General features: G+C 44.9%; 1 non-coding gene across 1 annotated transcript; it reads right to left on the bottom strand.

Annotated features, from left to right (window-relative positions):
• Window positions 1-11,408: 11,408 nt before the first annotated feature.
• Window positions 11,409-11,470, bottom strand: LOC130019048 (U7 small nuclear RNA). Its single transcript, XR_008791715.1, has one exon. It is a non-coding gene; the product is annotated as a U7 small nuclear RNA (small nuclear RNA).
• Between the last annotated feature and the right edge of the window lie 9,862 nt (window positions 11,471-21,332).

Raw genomic sequence — 21,332 nt, 5'->3', positions numbered from 1 at the left:
GGAGGAATCCAGGAGAATCAGGAGAGGAGTAAAAAGGAGAAAAGAGAGAGAAGAGTGGAAAATCAAAAGTGAATGGAGAGAGATTGGGATAAACTGTAACTGATACCAACCAGCCAGGCCCTTGTTTTCTCCTTTGTGAACCCATGGCCAGTGGCCATTCAGGGTGGAAAAAGCAGTGTGTGACCAGTGAACACAGGTGGCGAGAGGTTCCGTGGTATTCGTATTTATTTTTTGAATACATAATAAAGGTCCTCTACCCCCAAGAATTGGATTCTGGATTTCTTACTGGCCATGGCTAGCCTGCACCTTAAAAATAACATGCTGTTCCACTGAACTTCTTCATTGGAACAATACTATTGATTTCAGGGGGCTGGAGAGATAGCACAGCGGATAGGGCATTTGCCTTGCACGCGGCCAACCCGGGTTCGTTTCCCAGCATCCCATATGGTCCCCTGAGCACCAACAGGAGTAACTCCTGAGTGCAAAGCCAGGAGAAAACTCTGTGCATTGCCAGGCGTAAACCAAAAAGGAAAAAAAAAATAATAATATTGATATCAAATTTGCAAATCTTACCAGCTCACTCATACTCAGTAACTGTGTCCCTAAAACAAATTGTTGAAAGGTCAAACCTTGAAGCCCTGTTGTGAGTTCTGAAACCAAACACAATACGTCCAATTGAACATCCTTGAATGAGGCAGTGCAGGTGGAGGACAACTCTACAGTTGTCATACCCCAAAGCATCCCAGAACAAAAGGAAATCCCTTGGGGGGATCACTGTGAGAAGCTTGGAAATCCTACAAAAGCTTTTTGGGTTTTGTTTTTTGAACAATCTCAGTGATGCTCAGGGACCAAGGAGGGTGAATGTCATGGACTGGCAAATGCAGAAAAATGTCAAACCAAGAAAGTAAAACACAGGATCATTCCAAGATGGAGAGTCCAGAGGAGTGAAGGGCAATGTGAGAGTTGCACAGACACCTAGATCCAGGAGCCCGAGGCCCCTACAGTCACCAGCGTGTTTCATATGTATTAGGACACCCACACACTATCCAGGTAGACAGGTAGGGTCCTCAGACATTCACCTGCTTCCACGCATTTAATCACTGGCCTCAGGGCTCCTCCTTCAAGCCAGGAGATCACTGGAGGCTTCAACTCAGAATGCCTTGAACCCTACAGAGACGGAGCATGGATTGGTCAGAAGGAAAAGGTGCCAAGTAAGCCCCACGTGTCCCTACAAAAACAGAGTAAATTAGTGGGAAGGCATGAACAGAATCTGCACTTCTGAAATGCCACATATTTGTGGTTATCGAAGAGCTAAGATCTAGCTTTTAGTTTAAGAGTGTAATATGGGGCCTCAGAAAATACCAGCGATAGTATAGTTCTGATCTTGCACACAGCCAAGAGGAGTTTGATCGTATCACAATTTGTACTTTTGTTTCTGTCTGGTTTGGGATCCTCACCTGGGGATGGTCAAGGCTTCCTCCTGAATTTGTACTCAGGATTCACCTCTGCTGGTGCTCAGGGACCACATAGAATGCCAAGAATAGAACCCATGTCCACTGTTTGCAAGACAATCACCGTACCCACTGAACTGGCACTCTAGTCCCAGCACCACCTGGTATGTTATCAGCACACTTGAAGTGATGCCTGAGTGCAGTAAACCCAAAAGCATCACAAATCCAAAAATGGACAAAGTTGGCCAATGTCTGCAATTTGTTTATAAAAGTAAACAGAAAAGGATCCAGGCAGACAGCACAGCATGTGGGGCACTGGCCTTGCTCACACCCAACAGAGGTTTGATTCCAACATTCCATCGGTCTCTCAACAGTCAGCTGTGATCCCTCACTACACAGACCAGAGGAAAACCCTGAGACTTGATGAACCAAGAACCATTGATCCCGTGCACTCAAACAGAACGGTGTCTGATGAAGTGAGACCCTAAGAAATAAATGAACAGTGGTAGGAGAGACATCACAGCGTTAGGACACAGACGGTGCACACACATACAGGTTCGATCCCCAGCAGCACACATGGTCCCAGACTACAGCATGAGTAACTTAATACACAACCAGGAATAATCTGCGAACCGGCAGGTGAAGCCCCAAAGCGAAATCAATGCCAAAGAAAGAATTTGAACTTGACGGACAAATGCAACAGTAGGAGGGGTAAGGCAGCAACCTTTTAAGCTGGCAAATGGGTCCAATACTCAGCACACCATAGGCCTCAGGCAATCCCAGGAGTGATCCTTCAGCACAATTAGTGCATTGCCGTTGTGCCCCCAAATAAAACCAAAATCAAAACCAAAACAAATACACAAAAGTAATATGTACCATAAGAATTAAACTGAGAAGCGAACTCAGGAATGACACAAACTAATTAGCGGGACCTGAACGACAGTACAGCACAAAGGGAGCTTGCCATGCCTGGGGCCATCCTGGGTAGACCCCTAACGCTCCAGAGACTCCTGCAATCCCACAGAGAGTGATTCCTATGCACAAAACTGAGAGTAATCCCCAAACATCCAAGGTGAGCACCAAAAACAAAACCAGGGAAGGAACTAGAGGAACAGCTACTGCACAACTGTCCGACATCCTGGCCCATCACAGTCCCCGCTACTCTTGGATACACAGCCATAGCCTGGGACAGGGAGCCCACGTGGTTCTCTCCAGACACGGTCGGCCCCACACTGCTCTCACCAACGGTTGACAGGTCCTCGTAGGTCTACAGAATCATGTGCCTGTAGTCCTTCCATTGAGAGGCACATCCACTCCTGTGGGGTGAAGCTCACGGTCACATCGGGGAAGGTCACCAAGTCCTGAGCCAACACACAGGGCGGCAAGAGTCAGGGTCTATTTCTACTCTGTTCCCTGGGCTGCAAGGCTAGAACACAGAGCCCTTGAGGGGCTCAGATTCTGTTCCCTTGGAACAGTCTCCATGTACACTCCTGGTTGACAGAACCCAACATCTCTCTAAGACAGCTGCATCTGATAAAATCTGAGTATGCTCTACTACAAGGTTTCTAAAGGTGGCGGTCTTGCTCCTGACCGAGGGCTCCTACAAGCACTGCAGATTAACAACTGCATGGAACCAGTGGGAACCAAATGAGTGACTCTGCTTTCAGCCCAATACACTAAACATACACCCCCTGCACCTCACAGCCCATGTTCGAAAGAGAAGGGGACACGCAATGTCTAGTCACCGACTATGCATGCAGATATGTGCCTGTAGGACTCTCGTCATGGTTCAGGGCCATCCCAATTGGCTTTCGAAGTGGAAAAAGTGTCTAGAGACCAAGAGCTCTGCTGCCTTAGGGCACCCACACCCTGCCCATGGCCTGAGACAGGTAGGGTCATTAGACACTCCCCTGCATGCATGTCTTTGCTCACGGGTCTCAGGGCTCCTCCTTTCAGCTAGGAGATCACAGTAGGCTTTAACTCAGAATGCCCTGAACCCTAGAGAGATGGGGCATGGATTGGTCAGAAGGAAAAGGTGACAAGAAAACCTCGTGTGTCTATATAAAAGGTAAAGGCCCTCCCGTTGTTCATCGATTTGCTCGAGCAGGCCCAGTAACGTCTCCATTGGAGACGTTGTTGTTACTGTGTCTGGCATACTGAATACGTCACGGGGAGCTTGCCAGGCTCTGCCGTGCTGGTGAGATACTCTCGGTAGCTTGCCGGTCTTTCCGAGAGGGATGGAGAAATAGTGGCCATGTGGGCCACTTCTAAGGCAAATGCCCTACCGCACAGAGTAAATTAGAGGGAAGGCATAAACAGAATCTGTACTTCTGAAAAGCCACAGATCTGTGGTTATACAAGAGCTAAGATCTAGCTTTTGGTTTAAGAGTGTAATATGGGTCCCAAGAAAATACAAGAGACAGTATAGCCTCGATCATGCACACAGCCTAGAGGAGTTTGATGGCATCACATTTTGTACTTTTGTTTTTGTCTGTTTTGGGATCCTCATTTGGGATGCTCACAGGCTTACTCCTGACTCTCTACTCAGGAATCACCTCTGCTGGTGCTCAGGGACCACACAGGATGCCAGGAATAGAACCCATGTCCACTGCTTCCAAGACAATCACCCTACCCACTCTACTGGCACACTAGACCCAGCAGCACATGGTATATCATCAGCACACTTGAAGTGATACCTGACTGCAGTAAATGCAAAAATGAACAAAAATGGCCAAAGCCCACAATTGTTTTTAAAAGTAAACAAAAAAGGATCCAGACAGACAGCATAGCATGTGGGGCACTGGGCTTGCTCACAACCAATAAAGGTTTGACTCTGACATTCCATAGGGTCCCTCAAGCCGTCAGCTGTGATCCCTCACAGTCCACAGGCAATCTCTGAGACTTGATAAACCAAGAACCATTGAAAGTGATCCCGTGGACTAAAACAGAGCAGTGCCGGATGGTGTGAGACCCGAAGAAATAAATCAACTCTGGTGGGAGAGACATTACAGCAAAAGGACACTGACTCTGCACACACATCCGGGTTTGATCCCCAGTAGCACACATGGTCCCAGAATATAGCATGAATAACTGAATACACAGCCAGGGATAATCTGAGTATTTGCAAGGGTTATTTCCAAAGCCAAATCTATGTAAAACAAAGAATTTGAACTTGAGGCCAGATGCAGCAGTCGGAGGAATAAAGCATCCCAATCACTGCTCCTATGAGCACTGCAGAGTAACAACTGTGAACGGAGCCACTGGAACCCAAATGGGTGACCCTACTTTCAGCCTAAAACACTATACGTACACCCCCTGCACCCCATATCCCCCGTTCTAGGGAGAAAGGGTCAATCAATGTCCAGACATCTACATATGCACATATACGCCTGCAGGACTCTCATCACAGTTCAGGGCCATTCCAAGTGGCTCTCGAAGCGGCAAAAGTGTCTTGAGCCCAACAGCTGTGCCCGACCCAGAGATCCATTTCTCTGGCTCTCCTAGACCAGCACATGCCCAGAACTGCAAACAGAGCAGCGAGTAAAAGCAGAATGTGTTCCAGAGCAGCGACTCTCTCCTGAGCGTGAAGGACAAAATAAGGAGTAATAAGCATGTCCTTGGACTTGAGTCACTGTAGCTGCCAGGGAGCAAATGACTCCAGCAGACCCCAGGGGGCCCGTGATACACACCATGTAGGAATCCAGAGAACAGAGTCAAGAGGAAGTCCTATGCATCTCCCCTGTGAGACAAAAGTAACTCTAAAAAGAAATAAAGGAGCAGGATTGTGTAACAGGACAGCAGGTTGCAGACAGCGAGTAGGGCTGGTGATCCTCGCCAACCCATAGGGTTCCCTAAGCACTGCCAGTTACAATGCCGGAGTGCAGAGCCGAGAGTATAATCCCCAGAATCACAGAAAACAAAATACCCAGATACAAACCCAGGACTCCCAGCAACCCACGTGGTCCCTGAGATCTGTCAGGAGTGATCCTTGAGCACTGAGGTACAAGTACTCTTTGAGCTGGGTGTGATCCAAAAGCCAAATACAACAAAACTGACACAAACATCACCTCCAACAGCAGCGACTGGCACTCCCACCAGGAGGCACATCACAGGATCCTTCCTGAAATAACTCAGACATATTTGTCCCAGGAAGCCTGAGCACTCCTGTCACTGCAGCACCTCATATTGTTACTCCCCTCCTACCTGGGGTTGGTGTGACAGATGGCATGTCACCATCTTCTGCCGCCTCTGTTTCTTCCGAGGACCAGAAACCTGGAGAAGTCAGAGCTGAGAACATTGGAGAGCAGCACAACTCCCCATCTCTGACCAGCCACACCCTTGGGCACTGGCTCATGGAACCACCTTGGGAACAATGCCAGATGCTTCTGTTTCCCCAGGAGAAGAAAATGAGTGCTGACGTTCCCAACAGAAGGTCTGGGCTTGGCTATGAGAGAGAAAACTCAGCGCTGCCTTGGCCTGGGGTCTCCCCCATGGGTCCCATAGAAGGTGCTCACAGGCCCAGCCAGGAGCTGACTCCAAGGCCAGCTCACACGCATCAGCGCCACCTGCAGGCCGGCAGGAGGACTGCCCCCCGCAACCATAGCGCAGAATGTGGCTCTATAACTGGGGCCGACCCTCTCCTCTATAAAGAAAACCAAACTTTGAACACACATACACACACACACATGCACAGAACCTTTTCTCAGTGTGCTTACCTTGATAGACAGGGGTCTAGACAGAGCTCTGCAACTTGATATGAAAGCAGAAATTGCTGTACGGACAGACTGTAAACTGCTACGATGCTTGTCTTGCTGACACCAATCACTTCTCTACATTCCGGTCGCCGCCACAACACTCCAGGAATAATACCTAAATCTAGAGCCAGATTAAACACTCGGGGTATCTCCAGGGATTTAGAGCCCCCATTCTCCACACCAAAAACTATCCGCAAAAGAAAACTAACATGAACAAACTCCAGCAGGATGCAGTCCTCAAGCACTGGCAGGTGTGGCCCCAAATCCCATCTCACCTGCTCCCCTAGTAGTGAATAGACCCCGGGAGAGTAGCTCAAAGGGTTGAGCACGTGCTTTAAGGTGGGGGACATGGACTCTCAGAGACACATAGACAGAGGGGCAGAGTCCCTGACCATCTCCAAGTTTGTAGCAAAAAGAAGCCAGAAAATAAAAGACAGACTTCCTCCTGCTCTAGGACTGCACCAGCCTCCAGAGTGAGGCATGTACGACTTAGTGTACCTGGTCCCTGGAAACCCCCTTTCCGAATGAAGTTCATTCCAACAGCAGGGCACACACCTGGTCTGGGAGAGAGGGTCAGTGGGTAGAGCGAGGCTGAAAACTTGACAGGTGAACCAAAAAATCTTTTTCTGTGGAAAACAATTACATAGGATTAGCAGAGATAGTACAGTCGATAGGGTGTGTTTCTTTCCAGCAGCTAAGCCAGATTCAATTCTCCACAGCAGTTAGGGCCCCCCTGAGCACTGCCAATCACGATACTGAGCTCAGATCCTCGACTAAGTCCTGAGCTCTGAATGCTTTGAACCAAAATCTACAATTCAAAAATAACAAATCAAAATTTTTCTGTGCAAAGAGGCTGCAGACATAGTACAGCTGCAGAGGTGCTCGTCTTACTGGAGAAAAACGATATTTCTCTACTGCCATCCCATATGGTTCCTTGAGCACCACTTGGAGCAACCCGAGTATAGTCAGGTCTGCCCCCCAAAAACCTACTAAAAGTTAATTAAAACAAACCGATAAAGGCAAGGGAGCCATGGTGATCATTTATCCTTCGTGAGAGCGCTCAGGGCATGCACTGAAAGAGCAGAGGTGACTTCCTGCTAACACTGCACACTCCATTGCAGGACCCCTGTGGCCCCAAACAGCCCTTAGGCACCACCTCCTCTGTCACCAGGCTCTGCATTCTCTCAAAGCTTCCTATGGGACCCCCAGAACCGACTGGAGTTGGGGGGATGTGAAAGTCAAAAGCTCTACCGCATACTATTGGACCCAAGCGAGTGAGGAATCGCCCCCCAACCCCACCCCACCGGGCAGGAGGCACGTACATGGAGGAGACACTTGCCTTGTATGCTGCTGACCAGGATCGAGCCAGCATCCCCGTGGGTCCCCCAGCACCGCCAGGAGAGATCCCTGAGGGCAGAGCTAGGAGTCAGCCCTGAACGAAAATTGTTTCGAAAACAAGAACGAAACAAACGCCTCCCACGGCTTACCTGGGGGAGGAGGCTGCGTGGGAGGCCAGGGACCCCTGCAAGACTAGCCCCCAGGCGTCTTCCTCAACCACTTTTCTTCAGCGCCTCCCGGACCGCCCCTTCACAGCTGCCCAGGGAGACGCCTCCAGCCCAGCCCCCTGTTCCATAAAATGCAGAATAAACGGGACAAACCTCTGGGCGGGGGCTGGGCGTCCAGGGGAGGGGCCACCGCCCGCTCAGCACAGAGCGACCCCCGCTCACAAGGCGGAGACCGCGGAGGCTCAGGGTGCCCAGAGCGAGCCTGCGGAGGAGGAGGCTCTGAGGAGCGGCTCTCTCAGGCAGCTGAGGAGGAACTGGGCGGGACCCCCTAGTCCGCCTGGTCGCCCCTTCCCGCCCCTCCCCGACTGCTCACGCTCCGACGACTCCGGTGCCTGGCGGGAGATTCCGCCGCCCCAAAGACCCCAGGGAAAGGCGGGGCTCCGTGACGTCACCGACACTTCCGGTCAGAGTCTTAAAGGGCCAGGCTCCAAATACTCCTGACTCGTCCTTTCTTTTTTTTTTATGTTAAATGTTCAGTTTATATTGACCATTTGATGCATTAAAGGAAAAATCTGAATAGAAAAGCATGGAATAGTTAATATATTAATCATTAATTTAGCACTCTGAAAATTCTTTCACTATCAAACCTGTTACCAAGAAACCATTATATCTTCCGACAGATCATTTGAGCTTCTCTGTAAATGAGAGCATGGGTTTAAATTTCATAAATGCATTGTACAAAAGAGTTATATATCAACTTAATACTGTAAAATAAAGATAAAGGATATCAAGCTAACAATTTGTTTATTTTATTTTTTAATCACTGAGTTGCCTAAACATAGCTTTCATTGAAAAATATCATTACTGCTCTTCTCAGTTCGTAAAATTAAGAATTTATATAGTGTCTCATAACAAGTCTCAAAATGGAGACGTTACTGGGCCCACTGGAGCAAATTGATGAACAATGGCAGGACAGTGTTACAGTGTTACAATAGTATCTCATAGACACAGGCACACACATTAATGGCATTATGTCATTGTCCAAGATACAGAATAATTTAGCATGCTTCAAACCAAAGCAAGTTACCCACACTGCTGAAGTGTTTGCTATGTTTTATGGAAAAGCCTCTCCATTGACCAGAAAGAGTAGAATTCTTTTTGCTGTCATTGAATGGAATATGTCACTCGTAATAACCAGGAGACAGAAGGCAAAGGAAAGGAAAGGGAGAGGAAAAGAGGCTGGGGGTGGGGAGAGAGAGAGAGAGAGATAGAGAGAGAGAGAGAGAGACTGAAGGAGAAGTCAGAAAAAGGGAAAGGGAAAGAAAGATTGATTCCTAATGAATGTATAAGTGTGCTCTGTAATTTATTTTTTCCTCCAGAAATATTTTCCCTTTGAGAAACATACTTCCAGTTGAATGTTACTGATAGTACCTTTATAAACATGATTTTACTAATAAGACTTCTGTGTTTTATTTCGCCTATTTTCTTCATTTGATAAACTCCCTTTCATCCCCAAAGAATCATCTTTTTATTGACGCCTACCTTTTCTAGTCTTTTCGGTCACATGAGGGCTCCTTTTCTTTATTGTTGAGGCTCTTTGCATCTCTCTCATCTCTTTGCATCTCCCCCACTTAAATAAATGGTACTAAGACAATATCAACATCTATATCAATCTATGTATACGTATATATATATATATATATGTATATATACACATATAATCAGTTCCAGATAGAGGAAGAAATTAAAAATGAAACATATAAACATACAATTTTTTTAAAAAATGAGAAGCATTAACATTTTACATATACATAGTCATCACTTCATAAAATGAATTGGGAGTGGCTCTTTTTTTATATTCAATGAATAATTCATGTAAGATTGGAATCATCTGTTTTTGAACATTTGGTAAAACTCACCTGAAAATCCTCTAGAGCCTATTATTATTTTTTGTATGAAAAATGTATGGGCACTAATTCAACTTTATATAGGATCATTTGGATATCCTCTTTCTCTTTTAAAAAATTACAATAAATGCATTCTCTAAAAATTTTCATGTTTTACGTAAATTTTCAAAAATATTTACATTTGTGCATTATATCCCTTAGTAGATTTTAATCTCTGTTGACCATTGACCATTTCAATATGTCTCATTTATATTCTTGTTTTATTTGTACCTTTGGGGGAACCGGTGGAGCTTTCTTTTTTCAAATTTTTTTTTAGTAGTTGGAAGAAATAGCTAAGAGGACGAAGAACCTCCGGCTCCGGGCACATCTCTTTGATTCCACTGTTCTTCCTGCATTAACATATGCCTCAGAGACCTGGGCCCTACGCAAACAAGATGAGAACGCCATTCAGGTCTCCCAAAGAATAATAGAAAGAATAGAAAGAGCTATGCTTGGAATATCACGTTCCACTCAAATGAGAGAACGAATCCGGAGTTCTGACATCCGTCGACGATCAAGGATCAGGGACGCTGTCTCATTTGCCAAGGTGTCGAAAATCAGATGGGCTGGTCACGTAATGAGATTTAAAGACGACCGTTGGACTAGAGCTGTTACTGATTGGATTCCACGGGATGTCAAGAGACCGCGTGGCCGCCCACCTACCAGATGGTCAGACTTCTTCCTGAAGATCATGAACGATCGGTTTGAGGCCCTTCATGTTCCCAGAGCGAACAGATGCCATTGGGCTACACTAGCACGCAACAGGGACAAATGGAGACGTTACTGGCGCCCGCTCGAGCAAATCGACGACTAACGGGAAGTTAAGTGATTAAGTGATTTTTTAGTAGTCGGAAATGTATTACTCATGTTAAACAATTTTTTTATTTGGTTTATCCCAATTATTTATTTGTTTTCTATATCATTAATTTATGCTTTTGCATTTATTATCACCTTTTGAAAAATTTTACTTTAGTTTATTTTACTTCTTTTCCTGATTACTTTCTTTAATTACATAAATTACTTGCTGAATTTTCAGACATTAGAAAAACAAATGTATGTACTCAAAATTATAGATTTCCCTCAAGCAGCTTATAAACTTTATCTTACCAATGTTGAAATTCAGTATTTTAAAAACTAACTTTCAGAGTCAGAGAGGTGTTTTAGGAAGTTAGGCCTTGCATGTGTTTCTAGTTTTCCCCCGGCATCAGATAGGCCCAATAACCTTCTTCCCAAATCCTAGCACACTAGAAGTGATTTCTGAGCATAAAGCCAGGAATAAGATCTGAGCATAGCTGGGTGTGGCCCAAACCACAATTCCTGGTAAAAGTGAATAAATAGAAACTAAGTACTCTCAAATTTCCATTTTAGTTTCTTTTACTCATGAGTAAATAGAAATTTATTTTTTACTTTCAGGAATTTGTGTTATCTCTATAACAATTATGTTCTATGTTTAATCAGGCTATATGATACCAGCTTTTATTTTAATTTGTTGGTACTAATATTAGTTCTGGCCAGTCATTGTAAGTATTCTCTGTGAGCTTGAGAGAATGTGCATTCTACACTGTTGGCGGACAGTGTATTGTATGTACAACTGAACTTATTTTACGAATCAAGGATATGTCTCAGTGATAAAGCATGTGTAAGGACTCAGATTTGATTCCTGGCGCTTCTAAAAATAAAATAAATAAACGAACAAGTTTATTGCTTTTTAAAATATTTTGTATCACAACTCGTTTCGTTTGGGGGGTGAGTGTGGGCTTTCCAGTAGCAACCAGAAAAACTGCTAGACAAATTCTAAAAGAGCTGTAACACTTTTAACTAATTTCTTGATTTACCTATTAGTGATGATAGAATTGCCCACAAAGACGATGGTGTTAAGTTCTTCACATAAAAAAAGTGTCTGTCTGTGGCAGAGGCAGACTTGGGGTGGGGTTGGAAAGAGGAAAATTGAGGACATTGGTGTTGAGAAGTGTACACGGGTCAAAGGACAGGTGTTTGAGCATTGTAATACTGAAACTCAATCATGGACAACTTTGTTTTTCTCACGGTGATTTAATAAAAGAATTTTAAATACTTGAAATATTTTGAAACTACTTTATTAGGTGCATTTAAGTTGGAATTGTTAAATCTTTCTGGTAAGTCTGAATTTTAAATAATATATAGCAATCATACTAATTTCATTTTGTATTTATTATCTTCACAGGGCAAAGCCTGGCAAGCCACCAGTGAGGTATTCAATATGCAAAAAACAGTAACAACAAGTCTCACAATGGAGCTGTTACTGGTGACTGCTCGAACTATTTGTTGAACAGCGGAGGACAGTGCTACAGAGCTATTTATTATCTTAAATTCTGTTTTGTGTTGTATTAATAAACTTTCATTGACGTTCTTGTGGGCTGGAGCGATACCACAGTGTGTAGGGCGTTTGCCTTGCACACAGCCAACATGGACCCGAGTTGGATTCCTCCGCCCCTCTCAGAGAGCCCGGCAAACTACCAGAGTATCTCTCCCACATGGTAAAGCCTGGTAAGCTACCCGTGACGTATTCAATATGCCAAACACAGTGACAAGTCTCACAGTGTTACTGGGCCCTCTTGAGCAAATCGATGAACAACGGGAGGACAGTGACAGTGACAGTGACCGTTCTTGTGGATATTACTATATATCTTTAGATTTATTGCTAACATTTCCCCCTTATTGTTTTATGTGTTTTTGTACTTAAAAAACACATGCAGCTTAAATTTGTATGTTTTTATCTGCTCTGACAATTTCACATTAAATTCAAGACATATCTATCATGATTCCTCATATATTTGAATTTATTTTGCCACCCAATTTTGCTATTTGTTTTTTCTTACTCTAATTTCTTTGTTTGGTTTTGGGGCCACACCTAGCAATGTTCAGGGGTTACTCCTGGCTTTTCACTTAGGAAGTACTCCTGGTGATACTTGGGGGACCACACGGGATGCCTGGGATTGAACTCTGGTTGGCTGTGTGCAAGGCAAGCACCTTACCCACTGTACTATCTCTCAGGTCCTCTCTAATTTTAAAATAAATTCTGGCATCTTCCCCACTCCTATTCTTTTAGACAGAGATTTTCCTCCCTCATATACATTTTTTCTCCATTGATTTAGAGACTATAAGACATTTTTAAACTTTTAGTCATTACCTAAAAGTTTCCTAGAGCTTAAATACCTTACGAATTATAATTCGGATCAGTAGTTTGGTATTTGTCCCAAATAAATATAAAATTTAGGATTTTTTAATTTTCAGTCAATTCCATCCCCCATCAATACACTAATGTTGACTCAAATATTGTTTATCATTGATTTTTGCTTCTTTAATCTCTTAGAAATTATTATAGCTTTTTATATGTATTGTTAACCTATTAAATGTTCGCACAATCTCTTCTTTTTTAAAAATTTTATTAAAACACCATGAATTACAAGGTTGTTTTTTTCTTTTTGGGTCATGCCTGGCGATGCTCTCAGGTTACTCCTAGCTCTGCACTCAGGAATCACTCCTGGCCGTGTTCAGGGGACCATATGGGATACTAGGAATTGAACCTCAGTTGGAGAGTGCAAGGCAAATGCCCTACCCACTGTGCTATCGCTCCAGCCCCTACAAAGTTATTCTTAGTTGAGTCTTAGACATACAATTTTGCAGCATGCATCCAACCACCAGTGTCAATCTCTCTCCACATATCCTCTTTGCTATCCAGACTTTCTTTTTTTTTTTTTTTGGTAGAGAAAGTTCAATTTTTGTTTCCGTTTCTGGTCTTGGATTTCTAGCAGGACATCTGCTTGGTTGCTAGCAGGACATTGGGGGCTCACCACGTACCAGATAGATTGAGAGGGAGGGGCTGAACACATAGCCTATGGAGGCAAAATGTTTACATTTTCACTAAGGGAATAAAATTCACAAGGATTTCCATGTAAACACCCACCAGTACAGTACTCCAACCCTGACCCCCAACCAAGACCACCAAAAAATAACGCTCAGAAATTACTGCGCGTTAATATTCAGATATCATGTTTTGTGTTTATTTATTTTTGGGGGGACATATTCTGTAATGTTCTAGACTTTTGCCTGACTGCTCAGGGGAACAGGGCTCGGGGAACCCTCTGGGGTTCTAACCATGGATCCTGGGGCAGCTACTCCCAGTTTGACTAATTTTTTTTATTTTATATTTTTTATTTTTTATGTTAAGTATTTTTATTTTTTAAATTTATTTATTTATTTATTTTGAATACCCATCTCTCCACCAGTGACCGGTTCCCACCACCGTGGATCCCAGTATGCCTCCCACCCCCCACCCCCCACCCCAGACTGATATTTTTTAATTGCACAAAACTTCCAATTGCTGGAGTAGCTCCAACTGTTCATGTATTCTGTTACAACAGTTGAGCATGAAACTAAGTCAATCAAAAGCCCAGAATGGGCCTTGGGGTAACCCAGAATGATGCTCAGGAATTGAGGAATGGAAAGCATTCTATGTGTAGTCAATATTCCTGTCTATGTGTTTGTATATCTTCATATCCAGTGGTGTTCTCAAGCTACTCTTAGCTCTGTGCTCATCAACTCTTCAAACAGTGCTCAAGTCGACAATGCACTGAATTCAACTGGGATCTAAAATAGATCAGCCACATGAATTGAAAGTCCCTTCTTCGCTCTGTAGCTGAGTGGTCATTGATTAGTTTAGTAGTGGATGAATTATGCAGCAAAAATTAAATTCTTTCAAAATTTGAACCAGTGCTCAAGAAGAATTATAGAGTGGGTGTGCAGGAGAAAGTCACTTTTTCAGTTGTGTTGACCTATTGTTCAGCTATGAGTTTTAGTTTATTAGAGGAAAATATGAATAAAATGTATAGTAAAATGGAGGGCTGGAGCAATAGCACAGTGGGTAGGGCATTTGCCTTGCACGCAGCCCACCCGGGTGTGATTCCTCCATCCCTCTCAGAGAGACTAGCAAGCTACCAAGAGTATCCCACCCACATGGCAGAGCCTGGCAAGCTCCCTGGGGCGCATTCGATATGCCAAACACAGCAACAACAAGTCTCACAATGGAGACGTTACTGGTGCCTGCTGGAGCAAATCAATGAACAGTGGGACAATGGGACGACAGTGCTAAAGTAGTACAGTGTTTAATAGTAAAACACAAAACTTAGTTATTTTAGAAGTTTACTTTTTAGTTTGAAGAGTTGATATCTGTATTTATAGACTTAATTTCTTGCAATCCCTCACAAGGGCACCTGCCAATCATGGAGTGAAATAGGAACAATGGCTTAGGGTGCACAAGAATGGTGTGGTTTATGATCAATACTTGATTGCTTTGTATAATCAGTTTTATTATTTTCTATGTCAAGGCTTGCTTCACTTTATGTCGACGTAAATTTACTGGGTGTTGAAAGATAGCCCCATGACAAGTGGGCCCTAGCAAAGCAAGTCCCAGCCCATATCCCCCCTGCAGCTGCGGCAGGTTGACAACACCAGGTACCCCCATCTCCTCCTTGCCCCTGGAATTCGCCAGGTAAGGCCACAAGGCTGGAAAAGGCCTAATGAGGCATCTCCTTGCCATGGAATCCGCCTAATAAGGCCACAAGTTCAGAGAAGGCCTAATGAGGTATTTTCTTGCCCTGGAATTCACCTAATAGGGCCATAAAACCCGAAAAGGCGTAATTGACTGCCCGGTGGGATGGCCTGGTGACAGGTACAGAAGAGAGTGGCTGGTGCTGATGGCTTGTTGCAAAATGACTGGCTGCCTGCGTGCAGTATCTAATGTGATAATTCAAATGTATTGGGTGATTTGTGCGTGGGCATTTCTGAAATGCGCGGGAAGATGGCCTATAAAAAGCCCCCTTTGAAGAGGCTCGGGGCTCTCTGTCACTGATGGTTTGCGGTCATGCTGTGAGCCCAAGCATGCTCAAATAAACCTCTTGCTTTTGCATGGACTTGGTCTCTCAGAGTTCTCCTTGACAGGTGAGGCTGTCATGATCTCGGACCCTAACAGGTGTCAGGATATGGGACATATGAGTTAACTAATTTTGTGGGTGCTTATGAAAATGACACGTGTGTAGGATGTGTTTTTTCCTCGCCTGTGCTTGTGGTGGGAGGCTGATGCTCTTGCCTAGCAGGACTGCCCTCCAGATGCTGTGAATACACTCCTCCAAAATTTATTTGTTGACGTCTCCTTGTCTCCTTGGTTCATGACCTCAAAAACTTTGAGGCTCATGTGATATTTGATGTGGACTGAAGCACAACAGTACCTGTGGACAGCTGCAGAGATTTTTTGGCAAGTAAAACAGATTATATTTGGAGGGGCTTTTGAAGGTGTTGAGGGGAAGTGAGTGAGGAAGAGAAGAAAATCAGAGAGAGGGAGTAACGCGTTCAAGAAAGAACACAGGCCTCTCCGCCCTTGGGGAGAACCCCTACACACATCCCAGTATTAGACATGGAAGTATGAAAGTACACATCTCAAGAGGGCGACACATGTGCTGGGGCACTCCACGTGCTTGTGCCCCTGGGCATAAGGAGCACATAAGACCGGGCAGCATATAAGTCGCTACAGAGATTTTTTTCAAAGAACCACTTTGTATATGCTTTGTTCAAACCTTTACTCAGTTGCCCAGGGTGTCTGAAGAACTGATGTCCCCAAATCTCTCAGATTTGGGTATTAGGAGTCCTTTGTTCCTCCCAGGAAGTCACTAACGATCTTCTCTCTGGGCCTTTAAATCACTGTTCGGGACTTTGTGGAAGAATGGACGCAGTGCTAGTGACCCGAGCAGGCCTGCACACGACATGCCGAGATGGACCACAAGGGTCATGTGAAAGATCTCAGAACAAGCACATCATTTTCAGGATCAGTGAGTTTTTTATTGTTTTTGTTTTCTTCTTTGTATCAATTTGGGAAGGGGCACACGAAGAAGTGCTCTGCGATGATTCGTAGTGGGGCGCCAGGAACCACATGGGTGATGGGGATGGAACCCAGATTTCCACTTCATACAAAGCAAGTGCCCTTCCACTGCACTATCACTAGGGCCCACAAACCAGTTCTCTGACACCATTAAGACTTGTGCTAACTTTCTAGAGAAGGCACACTCACAGTATTCCACTATTATGAAAAATACTAGAATTTTTTAAGTTTTCATTTGACTCATTTCAGTGTCTAGGGAGATTAAGTTCCTGCATTCCCAGCATCAGGCTCTGGACTTCCTCCTAAGTTGTCGAGAGACCATAGATGTGGTGGTTGGGATGGAGCCTGGACCTCCACCGTTGAAGTCATATGCTTGCTCCACTGAGCTATCCCAACAGCCTAAAAATATGTCTATTCTATTATGAATCTTGCCAGCTACCTCATATTGATGACCTCATTCTCAATGAAACTGCAGCAATGCCAAATCCTGAAGCTGTGGTTTGAGTTCTGAAATTGATCACAGCAAGCCAGATAATAATTAATCCTATAGACCCTGGATGAATAGGCCAGCAGGCGGATCTCTGTGGTTCTCTCAGTAAAAACAGGCCCACAGAAAAGAGAAGATCCTCTGGGAGGAACACCGTGAGGAGCCTGACAGCCCTCATAGTAATTTGTGGGCTTTTGTATTTGTCTAGAACCAGTGATATCTGGGGGAGCATGGAGTGCTGGGGATCAAACCATGATCAGTCATGGGTAAGAACAACACCATCCCCTCTGTACTGTTGCTCCACCAAAACCAGCTTTGTCAATGGCTCAATAATTCACGTTTAAGGATTAAGGCTGAAGAAAATCTCTTAGTGAGTCAGAGTGAGAACAGCAGGTAGGCACACAGGGTGACAGGGAGAGATCGCTGAGCACCACCCAAAGGAACCCCTGATGACCATCAGGAAAAAACCCTCTGCAACACCAGGCCCCACAACAAAATAAAAGTACTTTTTCCAGTTTGCTCAAAAACCAAGCTAATGATCCGAGGCAAAGACAAGTGTAGGGACAGAGATTGGGGGGGGGGGGAGGTGGTTCTGCTGCTCCTGAAAAGGGCACCCCGACGTTGCGGGCTGTGCAGCCAGGCTGGTAAGTGACAGAGGGAGATGGGACATGGAGGGTTCCGAGTCTCATGGGCACATGACAGATGAAGAAGAATGGAGCAAAGTGAAGAAACAAAGCAAGTTTTCAAGATGCACAGTTTCGGAGAAGGAAGGTCAGCGTAAGCCCGACACACTCACCTGGATCCAGGAGCCCAAGGCAGCCGGGGTCGGCAGCACAATTCACACAAGTTCAGGGCACCACACACTGCGCAGTATCCATGCCAGGGAGGGACCGGAGACACTCACCTGTGTTGGGATCGGAGATCACCCCTGAGGATTCAGACAAAGAGTCCGGCGGGAATGCAAACCACACATCGAGATTTTATTATCCAGCTAGCTGGGCCCTCCCGTTGGTCGTCGATTTGCTCGAGCGGGCCCAGTAACGTCTCCATTGGAGACTTTGTTGTTACTGTGTCTGGCATATCGAATACTCTCGGTAGCTTGCCGGGCTCTCCGAGAGGGGCGGAGGAATCGAACTCGGGGCTGAAGCATCCTAACACATAGGTCAGAGCTCAACCCTGAGTGCTTATAGTCAAGGGTTTATATAGCCATCCTGGGCTCTCAGGCCCCAGAAGCAAGCTCAAAGAAAAGAAAAAAAAACTTCCAAAAGTAGATATAACTTCAAGCATTCCAAATACAAACATGGGAGAAAAAAAAAATCAATGTCATACTTCAAGAAAACATATTGTCAGTCAGATCCAGGATACATGAGACTTGTATATCAAGAAAATATTCCCATAATAAAAAAAATAAATCTTGGGGCTGGAGCGATGGCACAGTGGGTAGGGCGTTTACTTTGCACTCAGCCAACATGGCCGACACAGGTTCGATTCCCAGCATCCCATATGGTCTTCCAAGCACCGCCAGGAGCAATTACTGAGTGTATGAGCCAGGAGTAACCTCTGAGCATCGCCAGGTGTGACCCAAAATGTAAAAAGACTATCAATGTCATACTTCAAGAAAACATATTTTCAGTCAGATCCAGAATACATGAGACTTAAATATCAAGGAAATATTCTCATACATCAAGACAGCAAGAATTCCTATAGGTCAAGGCATGTTATCAGTCAGACATAGGACACAAGATACAGGTGTGTTGACTCCTAACTCTCCAGTCCTGTGTCTGTGTAAACATCAGGGGCTATTTCACGCCAATTTGCTCCGTTAAGTCATATCCTCAGGGCCAGAGTTGCTTCCCACCAAATTGTACTTTCATCCAATTAACTCGTTTATGTCATATACCCTTCATGGCCGATCGACCAGGGTGAGAAATGTTTGGCTAGGTGCTCTTTACAACCAGGGTGACAAATGAGAAATGGTGGGCAAGCTGCTTCTCACAATTCATTGTACCTACGAGGACTGTCCTCCCATTGTTCATTGATTTGCTCAAGCAGGCCGAGTAATGTCTCAATCGTGAGACTTGTTACTGTGTTTGGCATATCAAATACATCACGGGTAGCTTGCCAGGCATTGCCGTGTGGGCGAGATACACTCGGCAGCTTGTGGGGCTCTCTGAGAGGGGCTGAGGAATCAAACTTAGATCGGCCTTGTGGGTCTCATGCAAGCCAAATGGCCCCCTCTGTGTTATGGCTCCAGTCCCTCTTTGATACATTTTACGGGTTCAAGCCACATGCAAGGCACTGGACTAATACCCATTGGATTATCGTTTTTTATTTTTCTCTTTATTGTGAGGATTTTCCTTTACTGATTCACCATGAGCTATTTACAAAGCTTTCATGGCTAAGTTTCAGTCATTCAATGATTGAACATCCAGCCCTCCACCAGTGTATTTTTCCACCACCGAAGTCCCCAGTATCCCTCTTGCACCCCCACCCAACCCCACATGCTGCCTGTATGGAAGGCACTTTCTTTTTCATTCTTTCTCTACTTTGGGGCATTATGGTTTTCAATACAAATACGAAGAGGTTATCATGTTTGGTTCTTTGTCTACTTTCAGCACACATCTCCCAACTCTTGGGCAGTGCTCAGTGCTCAGTGCTCAGGGATACCATCCCTAGCAATCCCTCCAACCATCATTGATCTAGTCACTGGACTCTTTCTTAAGCTCCTTATTTCTCACTTTTCTAGAAATAAATAACAGTTTGAATTCAAACAAGTTAAAGGCTTTGTTTACCAAATCAGTTGGGGGTGTGCAAAGCAGGAAAAAGTCAGTTCATTTGTACTTGAGAATTGTAACATAAAGAATGACTAGGAGTGTTCATTATTAAGAGATTAAAGTGTTAGATCTGCAGTATTTACAATAGGGTTCCCCAACCACCACTTGGAATAATTCTTGAGTGAGTAGACCAGAATAACCCCTCAGCCTCAAAGGGGTGGGATCCAGAAATGGAAAAAAATGGCCAAAGGGCAAGCTGTGAGGATCTCAGAGATGATGGAGGCATTGTTCATCCCAAAGGCTGCCGGAGATTGAATGAATCATTCAAGGTAAATTGAAATTCCGATTTTAGGGACTGGAGGGCATTTGCCTTGCACAGGATGACTGGGATACGATCCCAGCTTCCCCTCCCAAGTCCACCCGGAGTGATCCTGCCTTCAGAGCCACTGGGCATTTCTGGCTGTACCCTTACCCTCAACTCCCCAAAAAACAAGTCTGTTTTGTGAATTGAACAGAAAGGTCGATGTCAGGGTGAGCAGGTTTATGAATGACAGATGTGTCAATTCAATCTCTGTGATCAAGGCTTTCTATGCCTGTAGATGATTTTCTGAGCTCACCTCCAGTATCACATGGTTCCTTGCTACCACCGGCAGTAATCAGCTACCTGGGCAGCACTGGGTGCTTAGTATTTCCATCTTTGGAGTGGGTGCCAAAGCCAGCAGTACTCAGGGCTTATTCCTGCCTTTGCACTCCGGAATCAATCCTGCTGGGGCCAGGCTCAGAGGGCATACACGGCAGTGCTTTGGGGACCATATGGGGTTCTGGGTCTCCAACCCATGTCAGCTGTGTCAAAGCAAATGCCTTACTTATGCTACCATCTCTCTGGCCCCCACCATTTTTTTAGCTTTTTGGGTCGCATCCAGCGATGCTCAGGAGTTATTTCTGCCTCTGCATTCAGGAATCACTCCTGGCGATGCGTGGGAGATCATGGGATGCTGAGGTTCGAACCCAGGATTGACTGGGTGCAAAGCAAGTGCTTATCTGCTGTACTATCTCTACTACCCTGATTTAAAAGACTTTTCTCAAAGTAATTGTGTCATCTTTTTCCAATGTCCAGAAAAAAATCCCATGCTTACTAAATACAATGTTATTTCTGTGGTTTTGGAGAGTGGCTGGGCCACATCCAGCGGTGCTCAGGAATTGCTACAGAAGGTGCTCAGAGCACTGTATGTAGTTATGGGGATATGAACCAGTGCCCACCATATGCCAGGCAATATCCATACTAGCTCTTCATTTAAAAATGTGATTGCAAAGAAGCTGTGTAACAGTACTCCCGGGGCTGAATTATCTGCCCTTCTCCCCTTCAACACTTCCTATGTTGAAGTCCTAACATCCAGGACCTCCTAATGGTTTGGAAGGAATTTATGTAGGCAGGCAGACAGATAGGGAAGGTTCTCTACCAAGGTAATGCCAGTAAATTTCCCGGGAATAGCTGTAAGTTT

The sequence above is a fragment of the Sorex fumeus genome, unplaced genomic scaffold (assembly GCF_029834395.1).
Source record: "Sorex fumeus unplaced genomic scaffold, SorFum_2.1 ptg000435l, whole genome shotgun sequence".
Taxonomy (NCBI): Eukaryota; Metazoa; Chordata; class Mammalia; order Eulipotyphla; family Soricidae; genus Sorex; species Sorex fumeus.
Note: the sequence above shows the minus strand (reverse complement) of the source record. Positions and strands in the feature narration are given on the sequence as shown.